The sequence below is a fragment of the Ictidomys tridecemlineatus genome, chromosome 8, assembly GCF_052094955.1.
Source record: "Ictidomys tridecemlineatus isolate mIctTri1 chromosome 8, mIctTri1.hap1, whole genome shotgun sequence".
In the NCBI taxonomy this organism is placed as follows: Eukaryota; Metazoa; Chordata; class Mammalia; order Rodentia; family Sciuridae; genus Ictidomys; species Ictidomys tridecemlineatus.
Genome location: NC_135484.1, coordinates 2,956,915 through 2,977,378, shown reverse-complemented (window position 1 = coordinate 2,977,378; position 20,464 = coordinate 2,956,915). Strand labels below are relative to the sequence as shown.

Sequence of the window (20,464 nt, the reverse complement as noted above, 5' to 3'; positions counted from 1 at the left end):
GCAACCAAGAAAGCCTACAGGAATTAAGTGTGGACTGTTCCAGCTGATGACATGGCTAGTTACACAGTCATTCCTCGTGATATTAACGGGTTTTTTTTTTAGATATCCAAGTACATTCTGCTATGGTTTGCATGTTTTTATCTGGAAGGAGAATGGAAATTTTTGCACAGAGAGCCATCAGGCAGCACAAGGCACTTGACTGCAGCTGCCCTAATGTGTCAATTTCCTTTGCTGACATACTAAGACCTAGGGATTTATCCTTGGCTTTGGGGTTTTTTCTTTTCTTTTTACTTATTTTTTTCTTTTGTTTTGTTTTGTTTGTTGTTGTTGTTGTTGTTGTTGTTGTTTTGTAACAGGGACTGAACCCAGAGGTCCTTAACCACTGAACCACATCCCTAGCCCTTTTTTTCTATTTTGAGACAGAGTCTCCTCACTAAGTTGCTGAGGCTGGCCACTTGAACTTGCGATCCTCTTACCTCAGCCTCCCGAGTTGCTAAGATTATAGACATGCACCACCACCGCTCCACTTATTCTTAGCTTTTGAGTTTATGTGTGAAGACCAAGAGGGACACCCCTTTACCACTCTGATGGGCAGATAGAAATGGAAAACTAACACAGCAAAATGATGACGTTTTAATACGTATGTAGGTGGGGAAAACAGAACTAGTACAATCCATTTTATAGGGGGCAAATGTTTTCTTAAAGAATCTTGTTGACGTTGCCATTTACGTTGATTTGAAATTTCTCCTCTTGTGCTGACAATCTAATTTAATCACAGGACATGAGTGCCTAAGTCTCCAAGAAGAGAAGTTGAAAAAGGGTGGAGCCCAGGCTGCTGACCGGCTGAGTCCCCAGTTCTTGTAGCATCCGGCTTTCCGTGGGCAAAGGCTTGGAGTGTTCCTCTTCCTGAACCCTTGTGCCCACTCCTCGGTGACCAGTGGCCCTCGTGCTCTCTCTCCCTGTTTTCCCCGTCACTCTAACCCCCGTCCTATCCCGGGAATCTTGCAGGCACTTACTTACCATTTTCTCACCTTGTATAGAAATTGCTACCTTCCCCCCATTTCCTCCACCTTCTCCCAGCTTCACAGTGAGCTCCCCAGACTCGTTGCTTTTGTCTTTTTAACCCCATTTTGCTTTCAACCTCCAAGGGTACTGGTGCCAATCCTTCAATTCTTTGAATTCTCTGATTTTAATCTTATTCTTCCTTCTTTGAAGCCTTCAATAAAACGCTGACCTCAGTCCTCTCCAGTTTATCCACTCCCAGGTCAAACCGCTGGGCAGGGTTTGGAGAACCAGCATCAGTGCAGCCTTGATTTGGACAACCTGCGGTGGGACTCGAGACTGCGGAGCGGGAAACACCTCCTGCAATCACCTCTCCCCAGGTGCAGCCCCTCTGAGGCCACCTGCATACCCAGCACTGTGGACCTGACTCATCTCAGCTTTCCCAAGAAGATGCCGCATTCCAGTGCTCCTCCTCGTCCCAACCCTCTCTGTGGCTTTCCTGAAAGAGCACCTGCCCCTGAGAGTCTCTCAGTGACATTTTCCTATTGATTTCCATTATAATTTCATACATACCTTGCTATTAAAAGAAAAAAATCATTAAAATCATGAAACTCACGATATTTTAAAAATTTCAGTCCTTCTTTATGGGTGGGAGCCATTGCTACACGTTGGATAGCAATCGGGCTGGGTGGATCGCTCACAAGTTCAATGAACTGACTGGGTCAAATGGTGGTTCCAATCCCAGATTTCCAAGGAATCTACATACTCTGTCCATATTGGCTGCACCAATTCGCAGTCCCACCAGCAGTGTATGAGTGTACTTTCCCCCACATCCTCGTCAACACTTACTGTTGTTTGTCTTCATAATAGCTGCCATTCTGACTGGAGTGAGATGGTATCTTAGAATGGTTGTTATCTGCATTTCTCTGATTGCTAGTGATAATGAACATTTTTTCATATATTTGTTGATTGATTGTATATCATCTTCTGAGAAGTGTCTGTTCGGGTCCCTTGGCAGCCCCTTAGAGGGACAGTGGCAAACACACAAGTCAGCGTGTGAGCAGCCCAGATGCCAGGGGACGGGAGGAAGGGCTTTACGAACACTGTTCAGTGCTCACTGTTACTTTAGAGGAAGGCTAAAGTCACCGGCAAAGTTCCGTGAGACAGGAGTGTGTGTCTTCAGACGGTCGAGGACTGGGAGGTAGGGAAAGGAGCAGCAGGGTCCAGGGTCACTGCGTCGGATGCTGTATGCCCAGGTGGTGGTCCTGGAAGTGCTGCCGCCTGGCACACCACCTCCAGGGACAAGCACACCTTCCCCACACTGAGGAGGTGCTCTCACCTGCTGGATGACAGTGGAACTGTCATCACCAAGCATCAGCCATCAGCATGGGAGACGGCAGAGCCACACAACTGAACTTGGGGCCTGCTGCTTGCTAAGAGCCGGTGACCAGGTGGGGAGCTCTCTCCTGGTTCTGATGACTTCTGGCGTGTGCACCTGGAGCCACCCCCACAGTTGGGCTTCTAAGGACTCCCACCCCCCAGCGCAGAGCGTCACCAGGATGGAGCACCTCCCTGCAACCAGGGACGATGAGCCAGCTTCAGCTCAGCCAGACCGGGTCCCCCCCGGAGGGCCACCAGACGGGATCACTCATATGTGCTCTCTGGGCTCTGCTTTTGGCTGGGGGCTTGTTTTAAAGATCCATTCACATTGCTGCATGTGGCTGTGGCTGTTATTTCTGAGTTGCCTTCCACTGTGTGAGAACCACAATCTGTCACTCACCTGTTGATAAACACCTGGATTTTCCCCTAGGTTTTGGCTATTTTAGGAAAAGCTGCATGAACATTCTGTACAGTCTGTGTGTGGAAGTAGGTGTGTTTCTTTGTGTAAATGCCTAGGAACTGGGTTTTGAAGATTCTATTTGGGGCATCAAGTATAAAAGATTAAGAATGTCCCTAACTCTTGGCACTGTACCATCTCTACCCACGCAAAGCCCTTTTTTTGTTTGATGTTTTTATTTATTCATGAATCTGCTTATGAATTCCCTTTCATCTTTATTTCCCACCTCCCTTCCACGCTCCACAATTTGACATGTTTGATGTGGATCCAGGACGCACAGGAGTCCTCTGGATATTTCCATGCCCATTGGCAAACACACAGCAATAACCAGTATAAGCAGCATGACTAGTTAATACTGTCGACCTGGTTTACTGGGTGCAATGGTCAGCTTCATGTGCTGGCAGCTGGGCTACATGTCCCCCGCCTTAATCTGACCAACCAAGGTGTTGCCCTGAGGGTATGTTGTGAAAGGGTCTCACCCCTATCATCAGTCCACTTAAAGCAAGAGAGGTGACCCGTGATAAGGGGGTGAGCCCCATCTAATCAGCTGAAGGCCTAAAGAGCCCCAAACTGAGGTTTACTGGAAAAGAAGGAGTTCTGCCTCAAGACTGCCACATAGAAGTTCTGCCCGGGTCTCCAGTGCACTGGCTTGTCCTACAAATTTTGGACCCTCCAGCTCATGACTGTGTGATCCACTCTTAACCAAATTATACAGGTGAGTACATGCTGTACCTTCAGAGGTGCACAGGCTGACACAGCTCCCTGGCTCTTTTCTCTGAGAGCCTCGACTGGGCGGAACAGTGGACATGGAGGACTGCGGCTCTGAGGCCTCTTCCTGCTGTGGCCCCGGGGTACGGAGCACTCAGGAGTAGTGTCTGGAGTTGTGTCTGGAGGGTGCTGTTTCTAGGTCAGAAGATCTGGGTGGAAACACTGGGGCCCGAAGACTGAGCTCAAGAGCACTTGTTCTGGAAACGCCTCTGAGGTGGGTCTCACTGTGCCAGGAGGGAGCAGCTGCACACGGACTCAGGTGGCAGCTGGGTGGGATGCAGCGGCCCCGGGGACAGGCAGGAGCTTGTGCTGGCACCTGCCTGGTGTGCAGTGGTGGTCTTTGGATGGGCTTGGGGAGTTGGCTTCATTCAACAGTGATTTCCTGACCGGGCACGGCTGTCCTGGGTGTTGCAAAGGGTCTGAGTGGAGGCGCTTGCGTCCTCAGGTGGAGAGGGAAGAGCCCTCTGTCCGTCCTTCTGTCATGAGGACTGGCTCCCTCACCTGCAGACAGACCTCAGCAGAAGTCCCCTTGTCTCCAGGCACGGACTCGCCTCCCCTCCATTCCCTCCGTCCTTTCTCTCTCCCATTCCCCTCTCGGTAACTGGGGTCTCACCGAAGGCTGCCTCGGTGGCCTGAGTGTGGCACCCCTTTAGAGCCAGGTGGGCCAGGACATTGAACGTCTCCATCACAGCCTGCCACCCGATGAGCACATCAGTGCAGGTAGAGCTTAAAGAGTGAAAGGGATCTTTATTGCTTCATTCATACGTGAATTTAAATGATCGGATAAGTTGCTAAACATTTCAAATGTGGCTCATGGGTGTATTATTTTAGGATGTCTTTTCATGAAATGTGATTATTTATTATGCGTCTGTGTGTATGCTTACAGGAACGAGGCTGTGCCAGAGCCCCCGCTGCTTCTCCTTACCTTTGTAAGATCTGTTCATTGTACTTGTAACTGTTACCTGGGACGCCGAGGTGGGTGTGCACCATGCTCACCCACCACCTCTCCAAACTCCCGCTGCACAACAGCACTAAGTGAGTGTGCTCAGGCGTCCCACCACGAACGCACATGAGAATACATTTCGGAAATGTGTATTAATTTCACTAATGTTACCAGGACGTTCTCCAAAATGGTCATCCCAGTCTACCCATAGGATTCCCCTTATTTCCAGCCTGCCAAACGTGGCATCACTCACAATATTTCCAATTTTGCCAATCTAATAGGCACTGAATAACACACAGTCAGACTCCCACATTTCTAAGGTCTGTATCCACAGAGTCAACCAACTGCACAGAGAAAGTATTCAGAAAAAAAACGGAGTCAGTATTGAACATGCACAGACCCCCCCCCGTCATCATCCCCCAACAATGCAGGGTAACGACTGTTTACATGGCATTTGTACTAGACACTGCATGTCACCTAGAGACGACCTAGCGTGTATGGGGAGACGTGCAGAAGTCATGAGCATGTTTATAACCTTTTATATAAATGGCCACTTTTTATAGAAGACTTAAACATCCAGATTGGGCTTCTGCGAGGGCCTGGAACCGGTCCCCAGGGAGGACAGCTGCAGTTTCTCTGAGGGGCACTTTTACCAGCACAGACGAGTGTGAGCCCTCCTTTACGTGCCTGTCGCCTCCGGAGCTCCCCTTCTGAAAGTTCCCTATTCGCCTCCGTCACCCCTTCCCCTGTGAGGACCCCTCTCATTGCCTTGGACAGGGGCAGGGAGTCCTACATATGCTGTTGGTTGTTTTAGAAATCACAAACTTGTCTGTGGTGCACTTGGAATGTAGTAAACTCGTCAATATTTTCTCTGGTTATGTTTTTTGAAATTTTATATAAGAAATTTGTCTCCAGTCCTATGTCACAAAAAATCCCCTGCCTTCCCTTGGGTTAACTCATAGTCCAGCTGCCCACATTTACGTCTCTAAGCCAACCACAGGCCACCTTGGCACGCGGTGTTCGGTGTGCATTCCGGATCCCGCTGCGTTCTCTTCCACATCCAAGCCCACTTTCCACGTATCTTCTACCAAACAATCGACTCGTGCTATTGATTTGCGACCGCTTCATCCTGTACTAATGCCCCATAAATACAGGGATTGTCTTTGGCGTACTTCACTGTGCCGCTGGATAACACGTATGTTTGTGGTCTTCACCATGCATTTTTGTTACTATAGCTCTGTAGTATAGTTTAAGGTCTGGTATTGTGATGCCCCCTGCTTCACTTTTCTTGCGAAGGATTGCTTTAGCTGTTCTGGGTCTCTTATTTTTCCAAATAAATTTTATGATCGCATTTTCTATTTCTATGAAGAATGTCATTGGGATTTTAATAAGAATTGCATTTTTGGGGTACCAGGGATTGGACTCAGGGGCACTTGACCACTGAGCCACATCCCCAACCCTATTTTGTATTTTATTTAGGGTCTCACTGAGTTGCTTAGCTCCTTGCTTTTGCTGCGGCTGGCTTTGAACTTGCAATCCTCCTGCCTCAGCCTCCAGAGCTACTGGGATTACAAGCATGCACCACTGTGAAAAAACTAGCATCTTTACAATATTAGCATGTCCCAGGAAAGAGCAGTGTTGCCTGTCCATTTCAATTTGTCATTTATCAACATATTTTTTTATTGATTGTTCAAAACATTACAGAGCTCTTGATAAATCATCTTTCATACATTTGACTCAATTGGGTTTTGAACTCCCATTTCTACCCCAAATACAGATTGCAGAATCACATCTGTTACATACTCACATTTTGACATAATGGCATATTAGTGACTGTTGTATTCTGCTACCTTTCCTATCCCCTACTATCCCCTCCCCTCCCCTCCCCTCCCATCTTCCCTCTCTGCCTCCTCTGCTGTTGTTCAATTCTCTCCCTTTTCCCCCCCTCCCCCTTGCCCATCATAACCTCTTATACTTTTGTGTATCATTGAAGGTCTCCTACCATTTCCATATGCTTTCCCTTCTCTCTCCCTTTCTCTCCCCCCATTCGTCTTTGTTTACTGTTAGTCTTTTCCTCATGCTCTTCCTTCCTGTTCTGTTCTTAGTTGCTCTCTTTATATCAAAGAAGACATTTGGCATTTGTTTTTTAGGGCTTGGCTAGCTTCACTTAGCATAATCTGCTCTAATGCCATCCATTTCCCTGCAATATCAACATATTTCAATTTTTCCTGTACAGTTCCTATGCATTGATTATTAATTTGTGTGTGTGTGTGTGTGTGTGTGTGTGTGTTTAAGTGTTAATGGGGAATTGAATCATGGGCACTTAATCACTAAACTACACCCTCTGCCCTTTTAGTTTTTGTTTTGAGACAGGGTCTTGCTAAATTGCTGAGGGTGGCCTCAAACTTCTGATCCCATTGTCTCAGTCTCCCAAGTGGCTAGGATTACAGTTATGTGCCACCAATGCCAGTTTAATTACTAATTTCAAACACTCTAGAGTGCTGACTGCTGTTTGGAATGGTATTTTTGTTATATTTTCTGGTTAGTATTGTCCCTAACAGAAAATGCTTTGATTTTACAAGTTTTTCTTCTATCAGAAAATGTTATCGAGTCTCTTACTAGTTCTAATAGTTGGATTTCATCAGCAAATAATAACAGTTTTATCTTTTCCTTTGTTTAGGCATCTGCTTTTTCATATCTCCTGTTCATTTTTCTTTCCTCACAGCATCCGTCAGGAGTATGAGCACCAGGTTGGAGAGCAGGAGCGCTGGTGCGCATGCTTGTCTTGCTCACAATGTTAGAGGAGATATTAAAATGCCTCTGGTAAGTATGAAGTATGCATGATTTTTAGGGCACATGACTTTAATGCATTGAAGAATTTTTTTCTAGTTCTGGCTGGTGGACAATTCTCATCATAAGTATGTGTTAAGTTTGTCAAGAATTCTTTGTGCATTCATTGTGAACTTTATGCTTTAGTCTCAGCTGATGTAGTTCAGGGGTGTAGTTCAGGATGTAGTAAATCCTGATAGTGGGCTGTCCTGTACCCATGAGTAAGTCTTATTTAATTACATGTCTTTTTAGCATAGTGTTGTATTTCCTTAGCTCTATCTTATTTACATGGGTGTTTACATCTGCGTTCAAAATTAACCATGGCTATAATTTTCTTTTCTTGAATTGTCCCTAACTAGTATGGCATGAAAAGTGTGCCTTCAGGTTTTTCTTATATTTGAGAGAAAATGATTGTGTTCAGTAGGAATTAATGTTCACTTGGAGCTTAGTAGCACTGAGCTTATCCATAAAGGCACTGTGTCTCGGAGGGTTGGTAAGGAGAAAGTTGTGTTTTTAAATGACACGTTTTCGTGTTGGTACAGGGTGCCGATTAAAAACAAGGCTACGACAGTTCCTGAGATCTTGGTGGGAGGAGTCAATGAAATGCTTATTTTGGATAAACTGTCTTTACACTTCTTTTCCTCTTTTTCCCAGATTCCATCACTCCCACAGTCTTCCTTCTGCCCTGGATGAGTCACACCGCCGGGTGCACGGAAGATGTTCTCGGGGTGAGCTGGTTGGATAGGGCACCTGCCATCGTGGTCTCCTCCCCCCCCCAGAGCTTGGGGAACCCTCTCTGCCTCCTTCCTCTGTGGTTGCCGCCTTTCACACCCAATTCCAATAGTCTTACAGCCCCCTAAACTTCAAGTGTCAGAAATTCAGTGTGGAGGCGGCCGTCGTGATCCTCCCAAACCTGACCCGTGGGAATCTCCCAGGGAATTCCGTTCTCTTCGCCCTGTCAGGGGGGACATCTCGCCCTCAAGCTCCCAGGCTCTGTCCAGCAGCCTTGCTTACCTGTGTCCCCACTCTGGGTGAAGGCAAGGTGACATGAGGTGAGGCAGCCCACTCATGGCGGTTGGACCACCCTGGTGGTTGGGGCAGAAAATCCCTTCAGTTGAAAACACCGCCCTGGTAAGCATCGGTCCCTCCGTGATTCACATTTCAGCCATCTCTCTCTCTCTCTCTCTCTCTCTCTCTCTCTCTCTCTCTCTCTCTCTCCCTCTCCTCTCCCCCCCCCATCAGAATATTTTCATCTTCCAGGCAAAGAAAAGCCAAGCATGGGAGTCTGTGCGATGCCCATTTGGGTTAGAGGCTTCTGGGGCTTTGCTTTGGCTGGATGTGAGCTGCAGGTGCTCAGCAAGGGCCACCATCAGAGAGGGGCCAGGAGACCCCCAGGATGGACCCGCCACACGTGCACACTCCTGTGCACGCTCCTGTGCACCCGGGCTCCCGCGAGGGATCCTCCTCCACTGAGTGACTGAGTGACGAGGAGAGAGGGTCTCCACCCAGGACTGAGTGCTGGGAGAACTGAGTGACAGGAGAGAGGGTCTCCACCCAGGACTGAGTGCTGGGGGGACTGAGTGAGGAGGAGAGAGGGTCTCCACCCAGGACTGAGTGCTGGGGGACTGAGTGAGGAGGAGAGAGGGTCTCCACCCAGGACTGAGTGCTGGGGAACTGAGTGACAGGAGAGAGGGTCTCCACCCAGGACTGAGTGCTGGGGACTGAGTGAGGAGGAGAGAGGGTCTCCATCCAGGACTGAGTGCTGGGGAACTGAGTGACAGGAGAGAGGGTCTCCACCCAGGACTGAGTGCTGGGGACTGAGTGACAGGAGAGAGGGTCTCCACCCAGGACTGAGTGCTGGGGAACTGAGTGACAGGAGAGAGGGTCTCCACCCAGGACTGAGTGCTGGGGACTGAGTGAGGAGGAGAGAGGGTCTCCACCCAGGACTGAGTGCTGGGGGACTGAGTGACAGGAGAGAGGGTCTCCACCCAGGACTGAGTGCTGGGGACTGAGTGACAGGAGAGAGGGTCTCCACCCAGGACTGAGTGCTGGGGAACTGAGTGACAGGAGAGAGGGTCTCCACCCAGGACTGAGTGCTGGGGACTGAGTGACAGGAGAGAGGGTCTCCACCCAGGACTGAGTGCTGGGGAACTGAGTGACAGGAGAGAGGGTCTCCACCCAGGACTGAGTGCTGGGGACTGAGTGAGGAGGAGAGAGGGTCTCCACCCAGGACTGAGTGCTGGGGGACTGAGTGACAGGAGAGAGGGTCTCCACCCAGGACTGAGTGCTGGGGGACTGAGTGAGGAGGAGAGAGGGTCTCCACCCAGGACTGAGTGCTGGGGGGACTGAGTGAGGAGGAGAGAGGGTCTCCATCCAGGACTGAGTGCTGGGGACTGAGTGACAGGAGAGAGGGTCTCCACCCAGGACTGAGTGCTGGGGAACTGAGTGAGGAGGAGAGAGGGTCTCCACCCAGGACTGAGTGCTGGGGGACTGAGTGACAGGAGAGAGGGTCTCCACCCAGGACTGAGTGCTGGGGAACTGAGTGACAGGAGAGAGGGTCTCCACCCAGGACTGAGTGCTGGGGACTGAGTGAGGAGGAGAGAGGGTCTCCACCCAGGACTGAGTGCTGGGGACTGAGTGAGGAGGAGAGAGGGTCTCCATCCAGGACTGAGTGCTGGGGAACTGAGTGACAGGAGAGAGGGTCTCCACCCAGGACTGAGTGCTGGGGGACTGAGTGAGGAGGAGAGAGGGTCTCCACCCAGGACTGAGTGCTGGGGAACTGAGTGACAGGAGAGAGGGTCTCCACCCAGGACTGAGTGCTGGGGGACTGAGTGACAGGAGAGAGGGTCTCCACCCAGGACTGAGTGCTGGGGACTGAGTGACAGGAGAGAGGGTCTCCACCCAGGACTGAGTGCTGGGGAACTGAGTGACAGGAGAGAGGGTCTCCACCCAGGACTGAGTGCTGGGGACTGAGTGAGGAGGAGAGAGGGTCTCCACCCAGGACTGAGTGCTGGGGGGACTGAGTGAGGAGGAGAGAGGGTCTCCATCCAGGACTGAGTGCTGGGGACTGAGTGACAGGAGAGAGGGTCTCCACCCAGGACTGAGTGCTGGGGAACTGAGTGAGGAGGAGAGAGGGTCTCCACCCAGGACTGAGTGCTGGGGGACTGAGTGACAGGAGAGAGGGTCTCCACCCAGGACTGAGTGCTGGGGGACTGAGTGAGGAGGAGAGAGGGTCTCCACCCAGGACTGAGTGCTGGGGAACTGAGTGACAGGAGAGAGGGTCTCCACCCAGGACTGAGTGCTGGGGACTGAGTGAGGAGGAGAGAGGGTCTCCACCCAGGACTGAGTGCTGGGGACTGAGTGAGGAGGAGAGAGGGTCTCCACCCAGGACTGAGTGCTGGGGAACTGAGTGACAGGAGAGAGGGTCTCCACCCAGGACTGAGTGCTGGGGAACTGAGTGACAGGAGAGAGGGTCTCCACCCAGGACTGAGTGCTGGGGGACTGAGTGAGGAGGAGAGAGGGTCTCCACCCAGGACTGAGTGCTGGGGGACTGAGTGAGGAGGAGAGAGGGTCTCCACCCAGGACTGAGTGCTGGGGAACTGAGTGACAGGAGAGAGGGTCTCCACCCAGGACTGAGTGCTGGGGACTGAGTGAGGAGGAGAGAGGGTCTCCACCCAGGACTGAGTGCTGGGGACTGAGTGAGGAGGAGAGAGGGTCTCCACCCAGGACTGAGTGCTGGGGAACTGAGTGACAGGAGAGAGGGTCTCCACCCAGGACTGAGTGCTGGGGAACTGAGTGACAGGAGAGAGGGTCTCCACCCAGGACTGAGTGCTGGGGGACTGAGTGAGGAGGAGAGAGGGTCTCCACCCAGGACTGAGTGCTGGGGAACTGAGTGACAGGAGAGAGGGTCTCCACCCAGGACTGAGTGCTGGGGAACTGAGTGACAGGAGAGAGGGTCTCCACCCAGGACTGAGTGCTGGGGACTGAGTGAGGAGGAGAGAGGGTCTCCATCCAGGACTGAGTGCTGGGGAACTGAGTGACAGGAGAGAGGGTCTCCACCCAGGACTGAGTGCTGGGGACTGAGTGAGGAGGAGAGAGGGTCTCCATCCAGGACTGAGTGCTGGGGAACTGAGTGACAGGAGAGAGGGTCTCCACCCAGGACTGAGTGCTGGGGACTGAGTGAGGAGGAGAGAGGGTCTCCACCCAGGACTGAGTGCTGGGGGAACTGGAAGGAAGAGGCCAATGGGGGAAACCAGGGGTAGAAAAAGGTGGGATCAGGAGAAGGGAACCTGTGAGCAGCTTTCTGGACAGAGGAGAAGGTGGGTCTGTCTCTGCTGGTCCGGCAGCTGCTCTGCTGTGGCCCCAGGGCACTGGTACCTGCACACCAGTTCCCGCAGTTCATCACCAGCCACGCCGCTGGTCTCAGTTCCTCCTTGAAGGGGGCTGGTGTCTGGTGGAGTCTTGAAATGCCGACTCCCTTTTCCCTTTCTTCTCTGAAGATGCTAGAAGCAGCTAAACATGAATCCTGACACACAGGTCACTAGCATTTAATCGATTTTTAACTACTTCAGAATTGAGTGGTGGGTGAATGGGCCTCAAAGTTTATTTTAATCTAATGTCTAGGATTCTTAGCAGATAGCTCTACTTTTCAGAGGGGGCTAGAGTCAGATTTTGAAACGTGGTTACATAAATATTCCACAGAAATTTCTTTAATTAACAGACTGTCCTTGGTGTGATAAATAGTATTCCTGAAATGCAATTCAATAGGCGAGTTTTATAGGGTCCCTGTGCCTTGGCACAGACAAGATGTAAATCTGGTACACTTGGGCACCTGGCACAGGGTTCTCAGTCTGAAACCTCTGCCTCACAAGGACTAAGGACTGTGGCTCTTTGCACCCATCCAGGAGGACACTGGGCCGATCCTGACCCTATAGGGAGTAACACTTACACCTGAGGCAAGGCACCAACAGCACAAAACCCAGTTGTGGATCTGCTTTGGGGTCTGCCTGCTAGTTACAGATGTGAGCAGGAGTGAATCTCGGCCGTTTTAGTCACCAGAGCCCCACCTGGTGACCAGTGAGAGAAGGTAACCCGTCTGAGACACGGGATTAGCAGCCCAACTGGAAGACTCCGAAGGCTGCTGGCTACACCATGCTTTATACCGTGGAGTCCAGCACCTTGCCTCAGTGGACCAGACCCAGGACCAGGGCTTGAATCAAAGGCAGTGGTCCATCAGAGGCCTGGGCCAAAGGTCTTCAGGGCTCCCCTGAGGCCTTTCCTTGGGGAGTGTGGGAGACACAAAGGCAGCAGTGGGCAGAGGCAAAGACCACAGGGAGGGGCAGTGCACAGGTGAGGGACGGCGGGCAGCAGGGGTGGCAGAGGGGGCAGAAACAAAGCCAGGTGCAGTTGTCACAAAGTCATCACTCGAAGCCAGGGGGCCCTAGAGCCACTGGGACCTGCCGATCGCGGGGTGCCTGTCAAGACTGCAGGGCAGGCAGCCAGGGCGAGGGACTGCCTGGCGTCCACCACGTGGGGTGGTGGCAGGCCTGGTGTCCCTTCCGCCTGACCTCGGGACCACGGGTAGAAATACTTGGGCGGCACACTCAGCAGCCTGCATCCTGGAGGGAGAAGTGACACGGGTGTGGGTCACTCCGCAGATCTCCTCCCTTCACAGGGCTCGGCCTTTCCAGAAGCTGCCCGGTGCCCAGGCAGGACCAAGCCCGGCAAATAAGCGCCTCATGGGGGTCCTCATGTCCAGGCTTCGTCTGGGTGAAGTGAGGTCCAAGCGAGGGGCGCTTTGGAACACGACAGCTTAGCCGAGGGGCAGACCACGAACTGGACTGCACCGCAGGTTCCGGCTGCCTGGATGTGTAGGGCAACTGGGAGACAGCTGCCCTCCGGGAAGGCAGGCAGTCCACCACGGGAGCCTCACCCGGAGCAAGAGGCACGACACGAGGTGACGGTTTCCAGGGCAGGGGTGTCTCCAGCTGGTGAGGGTTAGGGTGGCCGTGCGTACCTGAGGAAGACCGTGCAGCCGAAGCCAGGGCTGAGGAGGCCAGAAGCCACCAGCGGAACCAGAGACAGAGCTCGTTTGACCAATGTCACCCTGTGTCCAACCGCACCAGAGCCCACAGATGTACACTGACCAGCAGTTTTTATCTGTACAAGATTTGTCCTGCCACAGAGTCAGGGCACTCTCGTTATGTAAAATGAACTTTTAGAAAGCTTTCCATCAACCACCACCACACTGCAATAGTGTCAAATGCACAATGGGTTTTTAAAGTTGTGGGGTGTGTGTATATATATACATACACACACATAGAGACATATGTACATATATTTAGAGATAAGGTCTTAGTGAGTTGTTTCGGGCCTCACTAAGTTCCTGAGGCTGGCTTTGAACTCACAGTTCTCCTGCCTCAGCCTCTCGGTCACTGGGATTACAGGCATGCACTACCATATCCAGCAATTTTTTTTTAAATTTTGAAATCATTTGCATAAAACTACCTAGTTTGGTGCCATTCGTTCATTCATTTATTCATGATTACAGGTTCAAGGACCCAGTGATTCATTTTCCAAACTGGAGCATTTTTCAGTGTAAAAAATATACTAGATGAATATCAAGAAAAAAGATATAAAGCAAGACACTGCTGGACAAAGCAGAGATATTGTGGGTCCTGGGTTAGCTGCTGCTCATTTTCTCTTGGGAACCCAGAGCAGGCAAAGGAAAGAGAAAGAAAGAGAAGGAAAGGACCAGACCCAATCTCCCTGTAGACATGCTAACCAAACCTGTGCTTTAGAAGCGTGCTCATCCACTGATTGCTCTAGCCCACGGAACCTGGTCCATCTGGGCCGCTCATGCTGAACAGACACAGAATTTATAGATTTACACTGTACACAAGCACTGGAAAATATCAATGTCAAACGTGTAATTAATGGAGATAATTCACATTGGAAATGCGCCTTCGTGGAAGCCCTGCCCTGTCCTCGCCTAGAGCCCTATGTCAACTCCAGCCAAGTGAGAGCCCGTGAATGGAGGCAGTGGGCTCAGTCTTGCTCCTCCACCAGGGACTCATGGGTAGCTATACTCTCTCAACTCCTAGCTAACTATAATGTTGGCACAATTTCTGACTCTTGTGAGTCTGATTTGATAATTGCCTAATTTTTATTAGAGAACTGTGCAGAACATACGTTTATTCTTTCCATCCCTTCTCCACACTTGGGCATACAGTGACCTCAGCTGTCACCCACGTGTGTGGGTCTCCCTTCCTGGCCTGCCCTTGCCTTTACTACTTTGCACAGTTATAGACACGGTGCCTTTGGTGTATTGCTGCTTTATCCACAAATACTTCAGTGTGCGTTTTCTAAACCCAAGTACATTCTCTTATGTATCCACAGCACAATGATGACAGAGAGTCAGGAACTAACCTTGATACAGCACTGCCGTCTGATCTCCAGATGCATTTCAAATTTTGCCAAGAATTCTGCTAATGTTCTTTAGAGAGAAACGAACAAGCAGACAGGATTTGGGCCAGGGTCTGACCCAGGGTTATGTCTGCAGTGGTGGTCTGGTCCCCTTGGTCTTTCTTGGTCCTTCATGACCTTGACTTTTTTAAAAGAACACGTGGCCTGCACAACTTTTCAAATAACATGTTCAACTAGAGGGAGAATTTTCTTACAATTAGTTTAGCTAGAACAATGGAGTCCTATTGAAAGACAGAGTATGCCCTACAGATGACAGACATAGATAAAAATGATAAATACTTAATGTTGCAAGTATCCAATCAAGGAATACATGTAAATTTCTTATTTTTGTTTGCTTTGTTTATTGTTCAACAATGAAATCAAAATAACTTACATCCAAACAGAAATTTTGAATAAACCTGTCCCTATGAAGAAAAAAGCATACTTTCAAAGAACCAGTTTTTCTTCTCATCTCATTTTCATTTGATGTTGATTAAAAGAAAATATTATGCCTGAACATGTCCCAGCAGTTAGCTTACCCTTAATAGAGTGGCAGGGCATGGTGTACGGTCTGTGGTGAGACGTTCCACAGTCCCCGTGGGCAGCAGGGGTGTCCCTGCCCTGCCAGCCCTGCCCTGGGACCAGCCGCCAGCCTCCTCCTGCTGCGGTTTGGGGGTTTCTTACGGGATGCTCTGTCCTGCGTGGAACGCAGTAATCACTTCCACATGTCTTTTTCCACATGTTTTTTGATGGGCTGGTTTGATCCAACTGCAATCTGATCTAAGTCCACGCCCAGTGGGCCTTCCCCGGTTCCCTCTGGGCCAGGGGCTCTTCACAGTCGGTCCCACCCTCCACCATCTCGCCTACCTTCAAGTCAGCCTGGTCACCCTTTCCATGTGCCACCCTCGCTGGGCTTCGTGGCTCCCCACCAACATGGGGGTCTGTCGAGGCCCATCTTCACCCCAAGACACCCTCACGTCCGGCTGCGTGTGGAGTGGCCCCGGCAGGAACCGGGCAGCGACTTCCCGACGTGTTCGTAGGCTCCTTGAGTTTTCTCTCCAAGCTTTCCTTTCTGAAGGCTGACATGGGTCGCGTCACATCTTGTGCGTGCTGACGGTCCCGTGGGTGGAGAGTTGCGTGGAGAAACAGAATGCACCTCACATGCGCGTGTGCACGGCACCCTCCTTAGCGGTAGCGCTGGGGTCTCCACCAGCCGCTCGCCTCTGGCCTTCAGCTGGACCCTCGAGCGGCAGCCGCTTCCTGCCCTGGGAATGTCCACCCAGTCCACTTTCCACTTAGGAAACCTGCCCAACGTCGCCCGGGGCGCGTTGGATGTTGCTCTCATCAGAAACAGCAGTGGGCGGCTTGGTAGGGTGGCTCCGTGGCGCTGTGACCTGGTTTGCTCTCTGCTCCCAGGATCTAGGGACGACCCTCGCATCGAGTCGGGCCTTTTCTCTGACTCCAGCGAGCCCCCTGCAGGTCGGGCTTCATGCCCCAGCGCCCGGCCCCTCCTACGGATCCTGCGGGCTCCGCTTCTGTGGTCCGGCTCTCAGCTGCTGCACCCCTTTCTCAATGATGTGTCTCCATTTTTAAAATACAATGTTAGTGTCTTTTTATTTCAGTATCTTTTTTTTCTACTCAGTTTGTTCTTTCCTAAAATCTTTCTGATCTCAACTCAGTTGGCATTTGTCTTCTTACACACACAAAAGTTTTAAGTTGTTTATTTATTAGAATCTTGGAACAGATCATTTTTAGATTTATCTAGACCTCATTTTCAGCCCCCAAAACAACCTTGGATGCTGTTGCATACGGGAATGAATATCTCGGCCATCAAAACTTGATTCCACCGATTTTTCTAAACAAAACTTCTATAGCTGAAATAATCAGAATTATATGTACCTCCCGATTTTATACATATGTCCTGTTCCCTGGATTTCTTCTCCTCCAGTATATGAAAAACAACTTTTTATGAAAACAAACGTGGCAGGTGTGTAAGTGTAACAGGTGTGTAAATGTGTGTAATGGGTATGTGAGTGTGTGCAACCAGTGTGTAAGTGTGTGTAACAGGTGTGTAAGTGTGCTCAGCTTACAGACTGGGAATTATGTATTCAGTGCACAAGGAAGTGACTGTGTCCCAGACACTGTGCATTCTGCAATTGCTGCATTGCACATGGGAAGGCACGGGAGCCACGCCGTGCTCTGGAGAAGCGCGGCTCTGAGTGACCCACTGCACCAGGAGCAGACACACAGGGCCACGTCATGAATGAGGAGCCCAGAAGCTGCCCACTAAAAATCATTGTAACTTCCTGTTTCAATTAAGACATTTTAAAAGACTTCTTTTAGGTTCAGAATTTTAGGGACATTTAGAGCAAATGACCCCAAACAACTGGATTCCTGGTTACTCATGAGGCTCTATCAGCTGTGTGTCAAGGTGGATGGGGACAAGATGTGTCATTTCCTTGCTGTAGTCCAGTGGAGCAGCTGGGAGATGAGATGGGAGGGAAGAGGAGGAGGACAGCAGCTAACATCACCAGTGGAAAAGAAACACTTCACCCCTAGTTTCGGGAGCCACAGGTCATGTACCACCACACAGCCAACGACGGTCCCTCCCCCCATCCAGTACTATTCTTCTCAGGAGGTAAGGATGGACCAGACCTTCACACTGGGAGGTGAAGACTGCCGCAGTCCGGCTGCAGCAAAATAACCGGGGGGTTGTACATTGATACAGCAGGAGTGGGGGCCGTTTATTGTAGGACAGGAGGGGTATATATACATTCCACACAGCTTATCTTAATTAACATAAACTAGATACAGCAGGCAACCAATAAGGAATCTCCACACTTAATGGCTCGCTGGTGTTACTTCACAAACCACTCCCTCTGCAAAATGCCAGGCGCCATCCTGACTTGTTTACAGACTCTAACAGAAGACAAAGACAGAGAGCACAGAAATAATAGTGCCTGAGTCTTCCTAAGAGTTGCAAAACTTCACAAAAGTTAGCCACCACCTTCGGACTGAGACTTAAACAATAATTTAAAATTCTGCAGGCAGCTAAGCCAAGAGGAGCCCTGCTCTGTAAAAAGCAACCTTCCTAGCACGCCCAAGGAAGGCGGGGACAGCAAAAGCCTCACAGGCAATGACCACCCGCGACAAACACTACGTCCAGGGAGTGACGTCAGAGGGTCTGAGGATAAGAAGACCAGGAGACATGCATCTGATGGGGAATGAACAGCAGGACCTTGGGGACACAGAACAGGAGAAAAGCAAGACAGTGGAGGGTGGGGTTGTGCTCAGAACAGATGCCCCGGAGCATGGGAAATGTGGCTGTACTTCCTTCTGACCATCCAGGGAAAGGAGGAAGACACAATCAACTACCTGGCGAATGGTGCACTCAGGATAAGGAAGCACAGATGATTTCCGAGGAAGCAGACTGATTTAGCTCCACGCTCCTCCAGTGTGTGCAGAAGGTTCTTTGTGATGTCCTGACCGGTGTCCTTAGCAACAAAGGTCCAACGTGACTTACGTAGACACCTGGAACAACCACCAAGTGTGGTTCAGTCAGAATAGTGCAGCAGGAGCTGCTGCTCCCTGACATTCTGGCAGGAGGGGTGGGCAGGCCACCCACCTTGGGGGCACGTGCAGGGTGACTGCCGTCCTCTGGACAGCAAGGCCATTGTCCTTCACAGGGCAGAGTTCTGAAGAAGCACTGCCAAGATGGAGCCAAGATTTCCCTGAGGAAGCACTCTGGGTGGATTGCCACACAGAGAAGGGTCAGGGCGATTTAGACTTAGTAATTAGACAATCCTGCGAAGCCCAGTCTAGTCAGAGACTGGATGCACGGAGGTTTGGATCAAGGCTGCTGGCACCGTGGCTTTGTGTGTGTGTCCACAGCATCCTCTTACAAGGACACCTAGTCACCGGATCACCCTGCCCACCAGTCCAGGATGACCTTACCTTAACTGACTGACTGCATCTGCAAAGACCCTACTTCAAACAGGATGTCATTCTGAGGTTCATGGTGAACGTGAATCTGAGGGGACATGATTTACCCAGCATGACCCTCAATTGCAATTGAAGATACTCAGACTCTTTGCGGCCTGCAACTGCCCCGTTAGGGTGGGGGTTCAGTGACTCACAGCGGGGAGATGAGTCAGGACCTTACATGGCTGGAGGAGTGGCTGCTCTGTCCTTTCCCATCACAGCTGTCTCTGTGGCCCTCGACTCTGCTGTGTGTAGGTCTTTTATCCTTGACTGAATGTTACTGAGGACCTGTATGTTTTCATCAACTGATTGTGTGATAGGTATTTTTGGAGTAAAAAAATCCTTTGGGAGAAGGAGTGGAAGGAAGCCAGGAATAGAGCACTATGGAATCCCGCTGGGAGTCAGGCCCGGTTCATGCATTACCTCCTCAGAGGAGGAAGGCAGCTCCCGCACCTCAGGCCCTCCGCCTGCCTTGAGGGACAGTGCTGTCACAGGCCATGTGATCTCAGGGTACTCTGAGAAAGCTGTACGGATTCTGGTTCTTTTCATGCAGGGGGAAAGGTAAGGTCTAACCACATTCTTCCACACGTGGACACACAGTTTTCCCAGCTCCGTTTGTCTTCTCCAGTGTGTGTCGGGCACTGTTGAGGATCAGAGGGCAGCGTCTGCCAGGGTTTGTCTCCGCCCTCTCTAGGATTGGGCTATGGGTCTGCATTTACGCCGTGCCTGCAGTTTTTGTTACTGTATTTGAAGTCAGGTATCGCTGGTGCCTCCGTCACTGCTGTTTTGACTCAGGATTGCTTTGGCTATTCTGGATCTTTTATCCTTCCAAATGAACTTTAGGACTTTTTTCCAAGTTCTGTGAAGAATGTCGTGGGTATTTTGCATTGAATCTGTACCTGATTTTATCAGTGTGGCTGTTTTGACAATATTAATCCTGCCTATCCGTGGACATGGGAGGTCTTCTTCAATTTCTTTCTTCAATGATCTCTATTTGCCATCGTAGAGGTCTTTTACCTCCCTGGTTAGATTTATTCCTTGCTTTTTTTCTTTTTTCTTTTTTGGGATATTGTGAATGGGATTGTTTTCCTGATATTTTTTTCTCAGCAGATTCATTATTGATGTATAGAAAAGCATTTCTTGTTTAATTATTTTTGATTGCTAGACTGTGCTTTGAATGCAAGCTGGTCATGTGGGCACCATAATTTAAAAGTTTTATATATAAAATATGTAACATTAAAACTCTACAAGAAAATACTTTTTGAAATAAATTAAGATTTTTCTTTCTTACATTTTGCTGAATTTTAAAATGAATATCTTCTCTTCTATGATAGAAATAAATAAACGAGGGGCTGGCTCAGTGGTAGAGCTCTTGCCAAGCACATGTGAGACACTGGATTCAATTCTCAGCACCACATAAAAATAAATAAAATAAAGGTATTGTATCCATCTTCAATTAAAAATATTTTTTAATTTTTTAATTTATATATGACAGCAGAAAGCATTACAATTCAATTCTTATCACACATATAGAGCACATCAATGTTTAAAGCAGCACAATTCACAATAGCTAAACTGTGGAACCAACCTAGATGCCCCTCAGTAGATGAGTGGATTTTTTAAAAGTGGCATATATACAC

The 20,464-nt window shown here is 49.9% G+C and overlaps 2 long non-coding RNA genes across 2 annotated transcripts in view; both read left to right on the top strand.

The window, feature by feature from the left end:
- LOC120889203 (uncharacterized) overlaps positions 1–1,617 on the top strand; it is a 49,555-nt gene extending 47,938 nt beyond the window's left edge. Inside the window, exon 4 of the long non-coding RNA XR_005733100.2 lies at positions 1,250–1,617. This is a non-coding gene — a long non-coding RNA (uncharacterized LOC120889203). The remainder of the gene's footprint in view (positions 1–1,249) is intronic.
- Positions 1,618–8,030: 6,413 nt separating this feature from the next.
- LOC120889206 (uncharacterized) lies at positions 8,031–14,291 on the top strand. The gene is made up of 2 exons (XR_005733103.2): positions 8,031–8,107; positions 13,054–14,291. It is a non-coding gene; the product is annotated as an uncharacterized LOC120889206 (long non-coding RNA).
- Positions 14,292–20,464: the final 6,173 nt, after the last annotated feature.